Genomic DNA, 21,063 nt, shown 5'->3' on the forward strand with positions numbered 1-21,063 from the left:
GCCAGTGCGGAGCTGCGGCCGCCAATGAGCGGCGGCTTCTCGCAGCCGGGGCGGTCGGGCTCGCTCCCGGAGGGACCAGATGAAGCACATCTGGACAGCTGCGCCCGCGCGCGTGCGGTCTCTTAGGGGCCGGCGGCACCCAGGCACGTCCCGCACGTCGTCTGCGTCTGGCCATCCGGCTGTGACTGATTCAGTTTCGCCGAGAAGCAGCCAGGGCGCCAAGCTCGGAACCTCCCGCACCCCCAGGAGAAGGGCTGGGCCCGTCCAGCGCGGCTTAATTTTCAGGGGCTCTGGGATCAAAGGACAGAAACGGCAACAACAAAAGCCCAGCCGCGGCCTGAGTTTAAACCGGCAAAGTTAGAAAAATAAAGTTTGGGTAAACAGCAAGCTGGGTAAGTTTTGACGACGGCGGGCTATCATATTTCTCCCGCTGTGATCTCTGTCCTGTCTTCTTGCTGTTCTCACCAGCCTTGTCTCAGAAGAGAGAGAAAAATAATCTCTTGGTGGCATACACTACACAGACATTTCGTTTCCTCCTCATCTGTTTTGCGAACATTAAATTTTTTTGTCTGCTTTTAACATTTTGGGGCGTGCTATTATAAAATTTGCTGGGAACAAAGTTTGATCGGTATTTTGTTGTAAGCCTCTCATAACTCCAAAGTTGAATGGTGTTATTTTTTTTTCTATTTTTCCCTGTGAGAACATCGTATCCATTTGTAAAGACTGAAATCTTTATCCACCCTCCACTCCCTGCTTCGATGGAAGATTGAGAAAATTGTCTGGCTTATCACCAGTTTACACAACTTTTGCTTCTGTTAATAGGCTGTTTGGTATTAAGGTATTTATTTATTTATTTATTTATTTTTTCGGTACCGGGAATCGAACTCACGACCTTGAGCTTGCCAGGCAGGCGCTGTGCCGCTGAGCTAAGTCCCCAGCCCCTGGTGTTAAGGTATTTAAAATTTGGTTTATATAGGGAATTGTCGGATCTTTCATTTAAATTTAATCTAATTGTAATTCAAATGTGTGTGTTTTCTGTTTTCCTCTTTCTCCAGTGCAGGATCCAAGTACTTTTACGATTGTTAAAAAAATAAGTAAACACATGGCAGTGTATCCATAAACTCATAATTGTGTGTTCAACTTGTAATTCTATCGAAGTAGTATCTGCAGTGATTGCTATACGTCAGTGTTTGCAAATATCGTTTGTATTTCAGGGTGCAGAAATAGAGGGGTGGAAAGTGATGAGCTAGGTGTACAGCTGAGGGAGGCCCTCTGTATCTGAAAAATGCTTTCCTTCGGTACGAGAGAATGTTTTAACGTTGAGATTTTGTTACATTTTGTTTACTTCGGTGGGAGATCTGACCAGAACTGAGTTAATTTCTGGCTCAGAAAGCGCTAGGTTGGAATGTGGCACTGAAATTATACGTAGCGGGGTGTGTTTTTGATTCAGAAAGGCAATGTACACGGAAGGGTAGAGCAGCTGAAGTGGCTTTTGCAGACAGTGAGTGAGAAGGAACATTGCTGCAGAGAAACGATGTTCAGAGCTAGCTGTTCCGTTTCAGCTCGAACCTCACGGCATGACCAGGGGCACGTTATTCAGCCCATCTGTGCGTCAGTTGCCGGCTCTATAATGTGCTTAGAGTAGTAGCGTCTACTCCGGGAGGCTGTCTGCAGGGCTGAGCTCACATAGGTACACTCAGAAAAGTACGGCACTTGGTGTGCTGCCGTCCCCGCTCTTCACGGCCTGCCTTCCCGGCTTCCCTTGCTGCACATCCTGTCGCCAGCCTGACCGCTGTGGTAGAAACGAGCGTTTGGTGCTGGGCTCCTGATCGCAGCACTGTGAGAGGCTGTACGGAGGGGTGAGTCTTCCATGGGCAGGGAGGTAGAATTGATCGAGAGCCTTACATCTGGAAGGTTCCAGGTATACAGGGGGTATTTTAAAAGGTCATTTTATTGCCTGATGGCTTTACAGAAGGGTTAGCATTTCTGGAAAGAAGTTGTCAGTCACTTTCAGTCGGGTGGAGGCAGAGAGATGGAAGAGCGGCAGTTGTAGTCTAGGAGTAAGGGGAAGCAGGGGCAAAGACAATGGCTGCGAAGTGTGGAACTCTCTGGAGACGGCAGGGTAATCTGCGGAGGTTAGTGGAAGGGAAGGTTGGCAGGTGGGAGAAGCAGGACAGCACGACATGTAGTTCCGGTGGGGAAGAGGTTTGGGAGTCCACCGGTGAGGGTGGTGAGCTGAGCTGGCAGCAGTTGTGTAGTAGAGATGTGTCTGGAATGATCCAAGGGTTGAGTTCTCGCTCTGCTCCCTGCCTAGCAGGCTTTCCTCAGCTGCTGCGCTGCTTCGGTGACCTCAATCCAGGGCTTCTGGTCTGGGGCAGGAGGGGCTGGGTGGTGAGTCCAGGACGCATGTTTTGAATTCATTCTGTGGTGGTTGTCGTGGAGCTCTATTTAAATGATCTGAAGCACCGAGCCATTAACCAGGCCACTTTAAATTAGGAGGTCACACTGCGCGGCTTTGACATGGGTGTGACTGCTGTAAGCACCCAGTGTGCCTGTATACACAGTGCGGAATCACCTTCTGGTCCTGCGTATGGAAGCGTCACAAGTTGTCACACGTCATACTTGCAATCTTATAATTTACTTATAATTTTATGTTACTTTTATAATTTTATAATTTAATCTTAAACTTTTATCCTTTACTAGTCTAGATAATACCTGTCGCATGCACCTAACTTTGGCATTCTCTTGCCTTTCCTGTCTTAAGGGTACTGTGCTATGGCGGAGATCTGTGCCCTCATGCTGCTCTTCCCTGCCTGACCTCAAGCAAGCCATGGGGCCCTTATAGCCCGCTGCCATCGTCTGTGAAATGTTCTCTAAGGTCTTCTTCTCTTGGATGATTATTTCTTCTTCTCATTCAGTCTCTGGAACAGTCTGTTGCTCACAGATTTGATACATCTATGGCTAATGTCTTCTGACCACTTAACAGACGACAGACGTTGTTGCGAGTGCTAGCCCATGGCAGTGAGTGTTGGTACCTGTTTATAATTCGGGAGACAGAGTCAAAGACAGGTTGAGTAACTTGCTCCCGAAGAGTGAATAATGGCAGACACAGCAATGGGCAGCTTAGTTCCAGAAACCAAGCCTTGGTCATTAGACTGCGGTAGGTGAGTGAGTCGCTATGACTGTTCTTTTTGTGGTGATGACAGTGAAGAAGTCCAAGGAATAAGGACCACTGGAGGCAGGGGAGCATTTGCAGAGAGAGAGCTGATAACATTTGGCTGAAGGCTCCAGAATATCAACTGGAGTTTTGTCTGTGAGAGGCACTCCATGCAGAGACAAGAGACATGTCGCTCGTTTATTAGATGGATGTCATTGCTGGCAAACGTTATCTTTTCTCTTGTCTTGGACAGAACCCACCATGATACCTGACTTGTGGTAAGCATCCAATGAATGTCAGTTAAATGACTGTCCTCATTTGAGAAAGGTAGTTATAACCACAATATTTTTATTAAAAATATAGAAACTATGAAATACTGCAAGGCTTATTGAAAAATGGGGCAGATGGGAGGTAAACATTGCTTTCTACTTGAGCATCTTTTTTCTCATCATTTTTTGTGGAGAAGCAGTGGGGTGGGGGTAAAAAATTTTCATAATGAATGTCAGGGAAAGTTATTACTCACACCCAGTCTGGATTTGAAATCTTTTAAGAAATTCATTCCTTAAATTGTTTTGACATTGAATCAACTTTATTATTTGGAAAAAATTTTAACCTGCTCTTTATTTCATTATTTTCATGTAGGCACCCTTTTCACTGTAACATAGGAAATAAGCAAACACAGATGCTTTCTAGTCAGACTACGAGGGTTTGAATCCCAGGGGTGCTTCTTGCTAATGTGACCTTGAGCAAGGCACCTTCTCTAGAATGCTTTAGTATCCACAAAATGGAGCTATCAAAAGGCATTACCAGACAGAATTCATGTAACACATTTTAGCATAGTGTCTGGCCTATAGTAAAGACTAAATATAAGCAATCAATCTTTTACTGTGCTGTTTATATATATGTGGTAAATATATATTTCATATATGATAGATTCATATTTATTTATAGTATATATTCATAGGTATTCACATATATTGTACATTTTTATATATTTTTAAGAGGACAGTTGAATGGCATTAAATACAGTCACTTTGTTTTGCCGTGGTTACAATCATCTATGCCCTGAACTTTTCATTTTTACAAACTGAAGAGGCTATACTTAGCTGAACAATAATTAATTTTATATGTATAGCGCCTTTTGTAACTCTATACCTCCATTAGTGGATGGATTTTTATGGTTTCCCTCTGTGGTGGTTAGCTTTATGTGCCAATCTGATGAGTGCACGGTGCCTAGATATTTGGCAAAACGTTATTCTAAATGTTTTTGTGAAGATATTTGTTAGATAAGATTTACATTTAAATAAGTAGATTGACTCTGCTCTTTATAATGTGAAAGAGTCTCAACCAAACATTTGAAAGTCTCCTCAGAAAAAGACTCTGTTACAGAGGAGATAACTGTGCCTTAGAACTACCTTTGGAGGTGAGACTATACATCTTGTCTTCCCTGGGCTTCCAGCCTTCTGGTCTACTCTGCACATTTTGCATTTGTGAGTCTCTGCAATTTTGTGACTCTGTTACTAAAATCATTAACGTGCACCTCTCCCTCTCCCTTCTTTTAAATAAACTCTGTAAGTTTCTTTGGCTGTTATGAATAATGAGGATATAAACATTAATGTACAGATATCTATTTAAGTCTTGGTTTTTAGTTATTTGGGTTTATACTCAAAGTCGAATTGTTGAATCATGTACTAATTCTATTTTTAACTTTTTGAGAAACTTCCGTACTGTTTTTCACAGTGGCTGCACTGTTTAGTTTACCAGCAATACAGAGAAACATAATTTCTCCACATCTTCGCCAATATTTGTTATTTCTTGACCATTTTTGTTGTTTACATTTTAAAAAGTAATTTTATTGCTACATGTTTGATATACACAATGATCAAATTCATTGTAGGGAATTTGTACCTATATATAATATATCTTGATTCTTCTTATTTTTTTCTATTCCCCTCCTCTCCCTTTAACTTTTCTTCCTTTCCTTATTTATAAAAGGTTTGTTTCCGGTTTTTCACCTTCTATTCTCTTTTCTTACCTTTTCTGTTCCTTTTCTTTCTCTCCTCCTTTTTTGATCCTTTTCTTCCCATTTGAACATTTTCTTCCTACTTCTAAATAACTATTCTCTCTCTCTTTTTTTTTTCCCCCTGTACTGGGAATCAAACTCAAGACCTTGCACTTGCCAGGCAGGCGCTGTACCTCTGAGCTAAATCCCCAGCCCCTTAAATAACTATTCTCCATTTTGGTCCTTATTTGTACATTCAATTTCTCACACAAAAGAAGCAATGTAATATTTAAACATGTGTGTCTGATTTATTTCACTTAAAATTATGGTGTAAAGGTGCACCCATTTTCTAAAAACATATGAAGTTTACCCTTCTTTATGGCGGGGTAGTACTTCATTGTATATGAAAACCACATTTCCTTTATCCATTCAGCTGATGATGGGCTTCTGGACTGTTTCCTAGATTTAGCTATTACAAACTCCACTGCTGTGGTGTGATGCTTTAACTCTTTTAGGAAGAAACCAAGAATAGGAATAATGGGATCAAAGGTAATCTCTAGCTTCAGTTTTTTGGGAATCTCCATACTGATGTCCATGTTGGTTGTAGCAATTTACACTCCCAGCAATAGTGAAGGAGGATTCCTTTATTCCTACAGCCTCACCATCCTTTGTTACTGGTTGATTTTTTGGTAAAAGCCATTGCTGTTGGAGTGAGATGCAATCTCATGGTTGTTTTAATTTACATTTCTCTAATGACCAGTGATGTTGAACATTTTTTCATACATTTATTTGCTATTTGTGATTCTCCATCTGAGAAGTATCTAATGATTTCAGATGCCCATTTTTGGATTGAGTCTTTAAATTTGGGGGGAAAAGGCATCTGATGTTTTGAGTTACTTATGTATTTTAGATAGTAGTCCTTTGTCTGAGGAATAGTTAGTAAAAAGTAATTCCTATTCTGTAGGTTATCTCTTCACTCTATTGGTAGTTTCTTTTGTTGTGCAAAAGCTTTTAAATAAAATGACATTCTAGTTGTTTATTCTTTGGAATATGTTTTGTTTGATCAGGATTTTGTTCATTAAATCTTTGCCTATACCAATGTCTTCAAGAGGCCTACCTATTTTATCTTCCAGCAGATTAACTGTTTCTGTTTTAATATTTGGGTCTTTGATCCATTTTGATTTTAGTTTATTGTATAGTGAGAGGTACGGGTCTAGGTTTAATCTTCGGCATGTTTTCCCAGAACCATTTATTAAAGAGGCTATATTTTTTCCCTTGAAGGTGTTTGGCCCACTTGTCAAACAGAAGAGGGCTGAGTGTGTTGGAAGTTGTTTCTGCGTGCTCTAATCTGTTCCATGGATCCTGTTTGTTCCCCCTGCAGTTCTGTGCTGTTTTTATCATAGTAGCTTTGTAGTATAATTTCAAGTCAGGGATTGTGATGCCTCCTGTCTTGCCTTTGTTATCCCCAACTGCTTTTGCTATTCAAGGTCTCTTCTGGTTCCAAATGAATTTTAGGAATGTTTTTCTCTAGTTCTGTGATGTGTGCTAATGGTATTTTGATTGGAATTGCATTAACCTTGTATAATAATTTTGAAAGTATGGCCATTTTTCCAACCATGGCTCTTCCTATCCATAAGCAAGGAATATCTTTCCACTTCATGATATCCTCGTCAATCTCCTTTTCAGAGTACTGTACTTTTCAATGTATAGATTTTTTACTACCTTTGTTAGGTTGATTCCCAAGTGTGCCATTTTTTTTGATGCCATCTTGAAAGGTGTGGTTTCCCTAATTTCTCTCTCAGTGAGTTTATTCTTTGTTATTTTGTTTTTGTTTCCTGAATGGTGTTGTTTTCTTTCCTGAATGGTGTTGTTTCACTACTTTCTCACAGTGAGTTTGTTGTTTATGTGTGGGAATCCAACTGATTTTTATGTGTTGGCTTTATATTCAGCTACAGTACTGAATTTGGTTATTAAATCTAGGAATCTTTTGGGGTCTTCTATGTAGAGTATCATATCATCAGCAAATAGTGATAATTCAACTTCTTATTTTTCTATCTTTATTCCTGTTCTTTCTCTTGTCTTATTGCTCTGGTTAATGTTTCCAGGACTGTGTTGAATAGGACTCTGTTGAATAGGGCATCCTTGGCTTGTTACTGATTTTAGAGTGAAACTTTCACTTCTTTACGATTAACATGATGTTGTCTTTTGAATTATCATAGATGGTTTTTATTGATTGATATAAAAAAAACCTTCTGTAATGGTTGATACATTGTATCAAGTTGAGAAGTTTAGAAGCTTAACTAAGTAACTCAGCAGTTCTATATCCTAGGGCATAAAGGACTGGGCCCTTACCACTCCGGGATGTTGTTCATTGTGTCAGTTTGAGAAGTTTAGGAGGTTAACTAAGTGACTTAGCAGGGGACCAGAGTCCTTACTTTGTATTCATCCTGAGCCTGTGCAAGAAGAAGGCGTGGAGATGGTATGAGTGCTACACCCATCTGAGGGCAGGTAGCCTGCTTACAATATAAGGGAGGAAAAGAGGCTTGCTTGCCTCCCCTTTTTGCTCTTGTTGCTTTTGCTGTCTTCTACCACCATAAGCTGTTGCCCCTGTGCCATGCCAGCCTGCCTTGGAGCAGCTGAGTATGGACTGAAACCTCCACAAACTGTGAGCTACATAAACCTTTCCTGCCTTAACTTTGGGTGTCAGGTATTTTGTCTCAGCAAGGAAAGAAAAGTAACCAAGACACCTTCTATTCTAATTTTCCCTAGGGTTTTTTTTTTTTTTTTTAAATCATAAATGGATGCTGGAGTTTGTCAAATGCTTTTTCTGCATCTGTTGAGATGATCATGTGGTTTTTGTCCTTGGCTGTATTAATCTGGTGTATTATATTAATTGATTTACATATGTCAAACCTTCCATGTATCCCTGGGATGAATCCTACTTGATTATAGCATATAATTTTGTTGATGATTTGCTGCATTCTGTTTGCCAGTGCCTTATGAAGGACTTTCACATCTATGTTCATTAAGGAATTTGGCCTATAATTCTCCTTTTTTGTTAGATTCTTGTCTGGTTTTGGCATCATGGTAGTGCTTGTTTCCAAGAATAAGTTTGAGAGTATTGCTTCCCTTTCAGTTTCTTTAAAGAGTTTGAAAAGTAGTGGTATTAAATCTTCTCTAAGGTTTTTGTAGAATTCAGCAGTGAATCTATCAGGACCTGGGCTTTTTTTTATTCCTTGTGTTTTAGTTACTTTTTCAATTTCATTGGCTGATATTGGCTCATTTAGAACTTTTATATCTACTTGATTCAGCTTTGGTAATTCACATGTATCAAGGAATCTGTCTATTTCTTTTGTATTTTCTATCTTCTTAGAGTACAGGTAATTGGAGTAGGTATTGATGATATTCTGGATTTCTGCAGGATCTTTTGTGATTTCTCTCTTTTCATACCTAATTGCATGAGTTTAGTCTTTTTCTTTCTTTTTTTGATAAGGTTTATTAAGAGTTTGTGTATTTTATTTGATCTTCTAAGGAACAAACTCTTGGACTGATTGATTCTGTGTGGTTTTTTTTAGTCCCCAGTGCATTAATTTCTGCTTTGATCTTTATAATCTCCTCCTTCATATGTGCTTTGGGTTTAACTTGCTTTTCTTGCTTAGAAGGCTGATTTTAAAATTAGGTTATTGATTTGCGCTTGCTCTCTTTTTATGATATGGGAACTCACTGCTATAAATTTCCCTCATAGGGTTGCTTTCATTGTGTTCCATAAGTCCCAGTATGTTGTGTGTACATTATCATTTAACTGTGGAAACTGTCTAACTTCTTCTTTAATTTCATCTGTGAGTCACTGGTTCTTCAGAGGGTAGTATTTAATTTCATGTTTTAATGAAGTTTTGTGGTTTCTTTTGCCATTTATTTCCAATTTCATTGCAGTATGGTCTGATAATATGCATGGGATAACTTTAATTCCTTTGCATTTGTTCAAGCATGTGCTGTGAACTAGTATGTGGTCTCTTTTGGAGAAAGTCCCATGTGCAGCTGAGAAGAATGTGTAGTCTATCGTTGTGGGGTGGGACAGTTTGTAGATATATATGAAGTCCATTTGTTCAAAGGTTTGGTTCATTTCTGATATTTCTTTTGTAGATATTTTGTGTAATTGATGTGTTTATTTGTGACAGTGGAGTATTAGTACTTTTTTGATTTTTCATGTCCATTAATGTTTCTTTTATATAGTTGACACACTGATATTTGGTGCATATACATTTATGATTGTTATCTTGGTTATGTCTTCCTCTTGGATTGTTCTCCTAACAAATATGTTATGACCTCTTTTAATCAGTCAGTCTTGGCTTGAAATCCATTTTCCTGCAAATAGAATAGCTACTCCTGCTTTTTTTCTGGGTGTCTCTTGCATGGAGTATTAATTTTTATCCTGTGACTTTCAGTCTGTCTATTTTTTTTAAATGTGAGTTTAATGTGTTTCTTGTATGCTCTATATTTTTGGATCTTGTTTCTTGATCCATTCTACATTTTTTGATTAGTGAATTGATTAGTGAGTTTTTTTGATTAGCGAAATTTTTTGATTAGTGAATTGAGATCATTTATATTGATGGTTATAATTGATATGTATTAAGTTATATCCTTCTCATAATATTTTCCCTGTTATTGGTTCCCTTTCTTTCCCCTCTATTTAATTGCTTGCTTTGCTCAGTGGATTCATTCTAATGGGATTCATGGAATTATTGTCTTCATTGTTTTATTCTAGATTATCCTTTTAATCTATTTAAGTGCTGGTTTGGTGGTCAAGAATTTCTTTAGGTGTTCTCTGTCATGGAAGTATCTTATTTCTCTATCAATTTTAAAAGATAGTTTTATGGGACACATCAATCTGGGTTGGAGGTTGTTTCCTCTTAGGGTTTGAAGTACTTTACTCCAAACTCTCTTAGATTTAAGAGTTTATGTTGGGAAGTCTGGTGTGATTCAGATAGGCTTTCCTTTAGTGATTTGTTTCTTTTCTTTAGTAGCTTTTAATATTCTATTCTTGAATTGAATTTTTGGAATCTTGACTATTATATGGGTTGGTGTAGTTTTTTCTGATCATGACTAATTTGAATTTTTTATGCCTCACTTAACTGTATGTCAGATTCTTTTTTCCATGCTTGGGAAGTTTTCTGCCATCACTTCTATGTGTGGGTTCTTTATGTCACTTGCACTGTTTCCTGGTTTTTCATTTGTTACTATCTACCTTACATTATTCCTGTTTGCATCATCTAACAGTTATTGGATTGATTTTTCATGTTCCATTGCTAATTCTAAGAAGTGTTTCTTTCATGATCCATAACTGCAAACCTATCTTCTAGTTCAGATATTCTGTCTTCACATTGGTCATTCTGCTGTATATACTTTCAGTGGAATTTTTAATCTCCTGGATATCTGTTTGAATCTGACTCATGGGTTCCATTTCTTTCCTATGTTGGGCACTAATGATTTCTATCATTTTATTAAGCTCCTCTTTTTATAAAAAGAGGATCTACTCTAGATTCATTAACCATGTCCTTCATTATGGTCATCATCTCTTTAGTTGTCTGAGAAATTACTATGATTTATTTTTTTCTAAAGCCTCATTTATATGCTTTGTTACTTCCACTGTTACCATTTCAGAGATTTCAGTGGATGGTTTTTGATTTGGTTCACCTCACTGCCCTCTAGGTTTGTCCTGGATGAGCTGGATATCTGGGGCTGCATCTTGGTTCTGTGTCTTCTCATTTTCTATTTTAAAAATTATTTTCTGCTTTGATGCTTGTAAATTACTTATAAATAGCTTTATTACTAGTACAAAGAGCTCCTTACTAAATGACTAGTTTTCACAGATATCTTCTAGGTGTAGCCTGCTTTTGAGTCTGTTGCAAGATCCTACCTCTTCAATTTATTAGAAATGAGAAGTTGCTACCTATTTGCCCTAGTTCCTGGTTCTTCTTTACTGGACTATAGTATTGTTTATGACCCTCAGATAATTTTGGTTTTTGCCTCTAAGGAAGAACAACTATTTAGAACTGTTATGTCACCTTGGATAAAGTAGAAAAATCAGGAACAACAATAGGATCAAGCACAACCTAGAAAGTAACAAACTGTGGTAAGTGTTGTATTGCCACTTTTAACAATATGAGCAAGATTTCTAATTATATAACGAAATCTAAAGCAAGCTAGAAAGTTGTATACTGTAAATATCCCCTCAATAGAACTATTTTATCTTCAGGGGAGAAAATTTGAAAGGGATAAGAGGAAATCATAGAGAAATAAAAGAAGAGAAAGAGATTAAAAGTGAAGATGAAGGACAGAGGAAGACACCCAAGTATTGGGAAACCAGCTAAGAAGACAGGAGGGGAAGAAAGAAGGAAGACACAAAAACAAATACTAAGCAAAACAAAAAAAAAACCCTAAAACAATGTTTATACTCATGAAAAAAACTGAAACAAAAGTCAAGAAAGAAAAAGCAAAGAGAAAAAAAAAAAGAAGAGAAAAAGAGATCTCCCTGTAATTTCAAGACTGAGGTTATCTTCAGGAATGGACATTTTTGTGATAATGTCCAATTCAGGGCATACCTTCTATGTCTCTGGTAGACAAAGGAGGCAGACAGAGCCCTATCTGTCCGGGATGATCCCAGAAAATCTGCAGTAGGATTATGTTGGGGTTCTGGAGAATCCCAGAAAGCCTGCAGTAGGAATAGTGCCAGGTGCCAATTCTGATGCCTTCAACTCCACAGAAGTTCAGGCTGATCTTGGCCTCTGCCTTGTAGGAGTTGGGACCTGAATTGTTTATCCTACAACATTCTGGGTGTCTCTTGGCCTCCTGACCTCAGTCTCGGACCCTGGATGTCTCCCAGAGATGTGCCTCACCCTGTCACTGAGAACTCTGAGAGGGAGCCAAACCATGGCTGCTCTGAGCCCTGGTTTCAGTTGGCCCCTCCTTAAAGTGCCATCTGGCCAGTCTCCTCCAGGAGATGCTTGGACTGGAGTCACCTACCAGATGTTGCAGTTAACAATATTCACTACCGTTTTCCACTGGTGTGTTTCTCCTTGGAGGCCTCCAGCATCACTATCCTTCATTGAATCTCTGTATATTCAAGCCTCAATAGCCTCAATTTCTTCTTCTCAGCTCTGCCTCTTATGCTGCTGACAACAATCCTCAGGGGGGCCTCCCATACCCAGCACCATGCTGATTCAGTTCAGCTAGGTGTTGCAAGCTGACCACCAGTTGTCAATCCACCACACCATCCTAATGTGTATGAATGGATAGCATATTTTTTAATGATTGTTTTATTGTTAACTGTGGTGATTTGCACTTCCTTAATGATTAGTGATGCTGAGCTTCTTTTCATGTGCTTGTTGGGCATTTGTATACATTTTGTGGAGAAATGTCTGTGTGTTCATGTCTTTGCTCATTTTAAAATCAGTTGTTTTCCTGTCATTTCATTATAAGAGTTCACTATATTCTGGTTATTAACTCTTTATCAAGTTTATGATTGCAAATCTTTTTAAAAAATTCTTTGGATTACATTTTCTGTTAGTAGTACATTTTGGTGACAAAAGTTTTAAATTTTGACGTTGTTTAGTTTATCTGATGTTCCTTTTGTTGCTTATGCTTTGCAATGATGGTGGTTACTTGGGTGCTGATGAGTCCCTAGAGTCTAGATTCTTGTGTGGCAGGAAGAAAGAATCAGATGAGTTACACAGATACAAAAGAACAAACAAGTAAAGTTTTTTTAGGTGATAGTATGCTCATAGAGGAGCAGAGCTGCACTAGAAAAGGAATTGTCATTAGCACCAAAGGTAGGGTTTGAAATGTCTTTCATTTCTGGCCAACAGTCCAACTCCTCCTGGAGGGTTTTCCTGGGCATGCTTGATAGCACAGACTGACTCTTGTCCTCTGAGTTAGTGTGCCTGTTCTTAACCATACTTCACTGCTACAATTGCATCCATAAGATGTAATCTGTACGGATGAGTAATGAGTTTGTTGGTGGTCAAATGTTACTTTCAGACACTTTGAGGTGTTTTTGCACCTGTGCCTGAGTTGGGAATTTCCTCAAGGACTGATTGATGGGCTACTATTTTGACTGTGGCTTTTATGTGGAAGATAGAGAATCAGGCTTTTATGTGGAAGATAGAGAATCAGAACCAGGACCTTTAAAGATGGATGGGGAGATTGATGGGGCAATTATCTTAGCCCATAATGGACAGGAAGGCAGACTCTGACCTGTAGTAAGTACCATTCCACTTTGGGTGCTATGGCCAGTGTATGACTTCCAAAGTCAATGTCGTGAAACTTTTCACATATGCTTTCTCTTAAGGATTTTATGGTTTTAGCATATATGTTAAACTTTTTGGCCTATTTTGAGTCAATTTTTGTATATGATATACACTAAGAGTCCAACTTTTTATATGTACATATTTGATTAATTCATTAATAATTTTATCAATCATTAAAATGCTTATTTCTGTACAGATATCAAGATAATATAACCATAGTATTAAAATCATTGCTGCATTCTAATTATGCCTAAAATACTCCCTTTTTCATGGAATAATTCAGTATTTCTACACTTTGTAGCACTAAATGTTTCTGCAGAAGAGATAGCATTCCTATAGTGAGAAGTCATTTGTTCCCAATAATCTCTTCTTTTTAAAAAAAAAAAATCCTTCCCTTTTTGTGGCATTTAGAATTTAAACAGTAATATATGTACATTGAAAAATTTGAAACAGACGGTACAGAGTCAAAATCAGTAGCTGTTCCCTGTATTTATCAGCTTTACCCCCATTCCTGTACCTTACAAGCCATTGCTTGTAAAGACATATGTGTTGAAAGCTTTGTCTCTAGTTTGATCCTGTTGGGAGGCGGAAGAAACTTTAAAAGGTGGGCTTAGTAGGAGGTCTTAGGACATTGAGGGGTGTGACCTTGAAGGGGGTATTAGAAGTCTGTTTTCTCATCTTCTTCTCTTTTTTTATACCATGAGGTGCACGGCTCCCCTCCACATCTCCCTCTCATGATATACTGTGCCACTGCAGGTCTAAAGCACCCGGGTCAGTCAGCCAACCATGGACTAAAACCTTCACAACTGTGAGCCAGAGTAAACTTTTCCTCTTTTCAAGTTAATATATCTTAGATATTTGTTGCAGTAACAAAAAACTGACTAATGTATAACCTTAGTTAGTTTGATCTATACTCTTGCAGAATTTTTTAAGTCATATTCAGGTCTAGATATAAAAACATAAACTTAACTTAAAAATATAAAATTTTACCCATTGTATGATGTTCTTCCTTTACTCTTCTTTTTAAATTTCTATTTTATTTGTGCTTCTGAGGCTCAACCCAAGGCTCATGAATCCTAGGCAAGATCCATGGCCAATGCCTGTGTTTTTTTTTAAAAGCTCAACAATATATAATAATTACATCTTGACCTGTCAGTGGAGCCATGCAGATCTTTGTCAGCATATTTGGTCATGGGGACTAGCCAATGGTGCTTAAATGGAATAGTTTTCTGTTTCTGCAGGCGTCTTAGTCACTTAGAGTAACAGTAGGATGGGGTAAGCTTTCAAGCAGTCATGTTTGCACTGCTCCCTCTCTCAGACTGCTGGTTTCAGTTTGTGAGTCATGGGGTTATTTTCAGTCTCCTCTGGATTTCCATGCTCCTGCCAAGGACTCTGAACTAGGCTGTCCCAGTGAAACCTTGGGAAATAATAAGCACTTTCTCCCCCTCACGCACCGTGATTTCTGACCAGATTGTGTCCCTGTGATGTATCCATAATCCAAAGGGAAAGAATCCTGAAAGGCAAATGTTTCCTTTAATTCTTTGCTGTCCTGAGTAGAGATTCCATTCAAGGAAAACGAAAAAAAAAAAAGAAAAAAGACTGGGAAGAATCAGGTGGCAGTTCCATGGCAAGGTAGTGGGTAGCATTTCTATACCTTTCCCCATTGTACCTGAAATTTCTCAGGTTCAAATGTTCACTATTTTATTTAACTTCCTGTAATAAAGAGAAAAAATTTTACACAAGCAACATTAGGTGCCCAGTGAAATTGATGCTGAGAAAGGCAAGTTGTGCTAGTTGGTTAGTAAGTAAAAGATATAGATGATCTGATTTTAGTACTCACTTTACTTAGTGTCCTCGCCTTGGAGAACTCTGTAGGCTTGACTGTGGCCCCACAGAGAGATTCTCTCATACAAGGCAGGGAGTTGGGCTGCAGCATCAGTGAGAAGCTCCTTTCAGGTCTGATGTGTGGCCTGGGCTGGGAACCTTAAGCTTAGAGGGAGAAGATTTCTAGCCAAGGACCATTATCCTTTTGGTATGTCTATACTTTTCATTCTCAGTGCTGGAATTCCCAGTGCTGGAACCAGCCCCAAGAAGTCAGCCTAGGAGAAAACCTCTATGCCAGATCCTAATTAAAAAGCAAAGACATTGAATGGGAGCCCTTCCTTGGGGGCTTCACAGAAGTTACCTTTTCATCCTGCCGCCTCATCCCCTGTAAAAACCCGCTTGTTTAAGTCCTAATTTTGTTAGGCTCCTACTAACCTCATTGTTTTCAGAGCCAAGTTTCCCTTAGTGCTGTATTTCCTAGCAGTAGCTTAGATGTTTAGGAGGCATCTGAATTCTTACTAATGACTTGAAAGTATCATTAGTGCATTTCTGATTTGAGTAAACAGTGAGTCACCCAATTAACCTTGTGTACAGAGACTGTATCTGTCTCTGGTCTAGCACTAATATTTCAGTAAAATAGGTTGCATTTTACTTGGGTTAAATTCAGTAGAAGAAAAAGAAATGTGTGAAATGTAAGGAATGTCTCAACTTTAGATAAATGTTTAGTTAAAATAGCTGTATTAGTTCCCTAAAGATTCCTCTAAAGTTAAAATTATGGGCTAAAAATCTCAAGATATTAGACTTACAGGTTAAGCATCCCTAATATGAAACTTTTTGAGTGTTACACAGTGTTCAAAAAGTTTCAGATTTTGGAGCCTTTCAGATTTCAGATTTTCAGGTTAGGGATTCTTAGCCTGCAACACTTATACAAATATCCCAAATTTGAAAAAAGTCAGATATCTGAAACATTTTTTATCCCAAGCGTTTAAGACAAGTAATCCTTAACCTGTAGTAACTACTCTTGTGTAATTAAAAAACATGCCTCATAGCCAAATAGATCTACATTTTAACTTACTATCCTAACATGATAAATAACACTGACAATAAAAATGGAAGCTCCAGATGTCACTTTTATATGTACTTATGGAGCCCTTGTTTTGTTTTGTTTTTTGGAAAACCATTAGGCTTGGGTCGGGTCATGTGGGCGGGACCTTCTGATGGCACTCGCGGCTGTGCAAGAAGAAGAGGAAGAGACACCCGGGCTGGCTTGCTCACTCTCTCTCCCTAGGATGCCTCTGCTGCAGGATAGTGCAGCGAGAAGTCCCCACCTTCCTGTGCAGATGCCAGTGCCAAGATCTGGGAACTCCCAGCCCCCACAAACGTAAGAAATGGATTTATTCCCTTGTAAATTACCTAGTTTTAAGTACTCAGTTACAGCAACATACAGTGGGCCGAGACGGGGAGAACAGAACACAGCCCGGTTCTCACAGAGAGCTAAGAACGTTTCTTGTTCCTTCCAAGCACACTGGAAAACTCCTAATTCATGGAGAGTGTGCTAGAATAATCAGGAAGGCTTTGCCTCAGTAGTGGGGAATAATTAGCACAGGACTAAAGCTACTTCAATTGTGCCTAACAAACAAATCAACACAACTCCTTGAAAGATCAAACTGTTTCTAACTCACTTAACTTCATCCCAGAAAGCAGCTTATCAATTTTTATAAGAATAAAAAAAAATCCAGTGCCCAGCAAGGAAAAATTCACAATATTTGGTATCTTGAGGCAATTTTGTTTAAATTAGAAATACACTAATCCTGATACCATAGACATGTGCTTTTCATGCACATTTTTATACTACGAAAAAGTTCAGTAGTTGGTGCCTTCAATGTAACATTTTGTGCTGACCAGTTGGATCTATGGTGATAATTTATCTGGCTGCTGAGATAGCAATTCCTATTTCGTGTCTATTATTATTATTTGTAAATGTGCTTTCCAGTGTTTCATACTACTTCCCCACTGGATTATACCAAGGTGAAATGAGCTGAGACAGTGGCCAGGTTTAGCATGTATCCTCGTGAAAGTAGGTGAGTGCGGCAGGATTCACTTTCTGAGGATAACCGGTGATTCAAAACCAAGTATCTTAGGGGCAGTGAAGAACAAGCCAGGGAGGTAAGGTCTCAGACAGGTGGAAGGGGACTGACTAAGCCAAGATCTAGAACCAGAAACCTTTGAACGACCAGAGAGTGGAGTGAGGAAAGTCCCCTGAGGGCTGTGACTGAGGCCAAAGGATCAGGGCCTGTTTAGTACCAGAGGTTGGAGGCTGGGTCAGAGAGGAAGGCGGCACTCACCGTGAACTGACTGCTCTGGAAGCCCTTAACTGAACCCTGTACTTTGAGCCTGGCTGTCTATTCTCACTCTGAAATTTACAGTTCTTAATTTGGTTGAAGGCCCGTTTCTCTGATCTACTTTGAGGGCCAGTCTGATCCCGCATTTTCCGGTATCTTTACTCAGACACTTTGCTGCAGGAGCAAGCATGTTTCCTTCAGATTGGCGGGTTCCAAGTGCCTTGACACTCCCGCTCACTCTGCAGATACGTGGCTTCTCTTTACACAGTTTACCCACCTCTTGGCTGGTGGAAAACTATCAATTTCCTAAAATGTTTCACCCAGACAGTTTATAGGCAGTCTCCCAACTGAAAATGATGACAAGATAGCTCTACTATCTTGTAAATTTCAATTATTTAATTGAAATTTTATGTTTAGGAGATGAATTAGGAATAAACAACCAGTCTTTGGGAAACTAGAGTTCAGTTTGTCCTTTAAAGGAGGGGGGGTCTTAAAATCACTTGTAATCTAGATAGGAGGTTTTTCTTCAGTGGTCTTTGGGCCACTTTATTTCCATTCCCAGCGGTGACCACTGGGGATTGGGCAACTAGACCTGGGATGTATGGTGTATGCTACCCGGTGTTCTTATGGCCGTCATGATGGTCTTCATGGGAGGAAGGGTTCACTCACACTGCTGATAATGACAACAAGAACTGTAGTAGTATAGAGAGTACGTGTATCACTATTTTCTTTCAAGTCACCAAGGACTGGGGAAAGTTCCGTTCTGCTTTCTAGCGAGAAAGACATAGATGCAACAGAGATTAAGAAGTGCAAATGGAATTGCTCTGCTTTATCCAATGAACCAAAGTCCGCCTTCTGTACTGGGCTGCTGACAAACTTACCAGTTTTTAAATCTGGATCAGTCTGTCTGTCTGTCTATCTATCTATCTATCAGTAGATGAGTAAGACTCAACCAAGGACAAGATTATGCTTTCTGGACAGAAGTGCACTGGAACCTGATATAACCTTCTTCTATTACCTGTGAAGGTATTGCTAGCTTTCCATTTGGCTTCTCATATGTATGTATGTGTGTATGTATGTATGTGTGTGTGTATGTATGTTCTGTGGTGGTAACGAGTAAGCCTGGGTAGGGAGACTAGATGGAACTGCTCCTGATAAGTGGTTATGTCTTGACTGGTTCTCATAAGAACACACTTTCCCTGACAATGTGAAATCATGGAAGACGAAGTCAAGAGTATTTTACTTGGTTTCAGTCTTACTCTTACTTCTATCTCCCCATTTTGGTCTCCTTCCTGTGTTCTCACACCATTTTCCCCGCAAGCCTGGGAATGCCCATCTGTCGGCAACTTTCTCAAGCTCTTCATTGATGCTGGATTCTGAAAGGTCTGTGATGGGTTACCCCTACCCCAATCTTGCTTCTGTAGATCTTATACTTCATTTGGAAGTAGAGTTTATAAACCACTTGGTGATCCTTCTTTAGTTTTCCTGAAATTCAGAGAATTTAGGTTTTTTTTTTTTGAAAAAAGTAATTTTTTAAAAGTTAGGAATGGAAACAGATAATTGAGGGACTATTTTGATTTTGAGGTATCCTAGCCCTGGTAAGAAATGAGGATGTGGTAAAAGAAAAGATTGGAGCACCAACTCCTGATTCCAGACAGAGTGGTCTAACATTTTATGGAGAACAGAACTGACTTTCCCATGGAGTATAACTAAGCTTCTGAATTTTCCTTTCTGTGCTTTATCAGTCACTCACAGTGCTGAGTCACGAGGCATATCCCCAGGGTTGGAGATGTAATATCATTAATAAGGAACCTAGTAAGACCTGAAAAAATAAATTTTCAGGACAAAACATGGGCTTGGAAGGTGTTATCTCTGAGGGCCATATCTTTCCTGCAGTATTTGGCCCATCATCACGTGCTTTTCCACCTTTTAGTTAACAAACGACATTTGTAAATTAGCTGTCCTCCACTGTCTTCAAATTAAAGTTCAGTCTTTTATACTTACCCTCAATGGTCTAAGGGATATTTGGGGTACAGACTGATAGTCTGTAATAAAGTGGATATGAGTTGAGAAGCGGTTTATGGTAGATAATTCTCAGTCCATGATTAATAAGAAATAAGAATAAGCATGCTTGTAATTCCAGCATTCTGGGAGACTAAGGCAAGCGAATCACAAGTTCAAGCCCAGCCTAGGCAACTTAGCAGCCCAGGCTAAGTTGAGCTGGGGATGTAGTTCAGTGTAAATCCCCTGGATTCAATCCCCACTGCCCACACAAACAAACAAACAAACCCCCAAATAACAAAAATAAGAGTGAGGATGAGTGAGTATTTTTGAGGTGTTTTAAATCCAGTTGGGAAATGATGAGCAGGTTAGTTTATATTAGTTGAGCGTCTTACTCAATAGAAAGCACCATATTGCTGATTAGAGAAAACAGCTCTTTTGTGGCATCAGCTGAGGAAATTCTCTGATTTGTTTTTATTTTTTTCTTTTAAAAATAAAAGGAGGAAAACATTAACAGACAGACAACCTTTTACAAAATAACAAAAGAACAGTACAGACAATACAGAGTTACAAACAAAGTGGTAGGAAATTAACAATGCTTGTTGTGTTACATATTGATACTCCAAAGTGGTTTCTCATGAAAACAGATAGAGACATGCAATATTGATCAATCAAGGACTCATTGACAGTTTCTTTCAGCAAAGAAATAGAAGACAGTAGAACAGCTATGTTAACTACCCTGAATATACATACATATAAAGTTTCTCTTTCTTTCCCTTCTCTTTTCCCACATCCCAGTTGCCCTTTACCCTTGAGCAGTTTCCTATCATTTCACAATGTCTATCATACCTCCTGGTTTAAATTAACTCTTTCAGGTTTTACACTAGTGACACAATGCAGTGCTTGCACATGCAGGTCTGATTTATTTCATTTATGAGTATGGTCTCTAGTTGAGACCATTTACCTATAAAGGCCTTGAGTTTATCTTTCTTTATAGCTGAGTAATATTCCATTATATAAAAGTACCACAGTTATCTTATCCATTCCTCGGTGAATGGACATTTGGGTTGTTTCCACAATTCAGCAATTACAAATTGTGCTGCTATGAACATAGGTGCACATATATCACTGTGATATGATATTTTTAGATCTTCTGGGAAAATACTCAGAAGGGGAATAGCTGGGTTGAATGGGATCTCTGGACCTAGTTTTCTGAGGAATTTCCAAACTGAGGAAATTCTCTGATTTGAATGAGCTTCCCAGTGGTCTTCAATTTAGGCTTATCTCCATTTCTAATTCATCCACCATCATTAGCCATGTTTTAAAAAAGTAATTTATTAGAAGAACCATTTGCAGCAGGGCATGGTGGCACACACCTGTAACCCCAGCACTGGGGAGTCTGAGGCAGGAGGATTGTTGTGAGTTCGAGAC

General features: G+C 39.0%; 1 protein-coding gene across 3 annotated transcripts in view; it reads left to right on the forward strand.

Moving 5' to 3' along the window:
* Positions 1–64: 64 nt before the first annotated feature.
* LOC102022204 (transmembrane protein 45A-like) overlaps positions 65–21,063 on the forward strand; it is a 94,628-nt gene continuing 73,629 nt past the window's right edge. Inside the window, exons 1-2 of one of the 3 annotated variants that reach the window (XM_005386299.2) lie at positions 65–392; positions 701–838. The gene's annotated coding sequence lies outside the window, so the exon portion shown is untranslated. The remainder of the gene's footprint in view (positions 393–700; positions 839–21,063) is intronic. The other 2 variants (XM_013515225.1, XM_005386300.2) reach the window with 2 other exon arrangements.

This window comes from Chinchilla lanigera, unplaced genomic scaffold (assembly GCF_000276665.1).
Source record: "Chinchilla lanigera isolate Chin_1 unplaced genomic scaffold, ChiLan1.0 scaffold00026, whole genome shotgun sequence".
In the NCBI taxonomy this organism is placed as follows: Eukaryota; Metazoa; Chordata; class Mammalia; order Rodentia; family Chinchillidae; genus Chinchilla; species Chinchilla lanigera.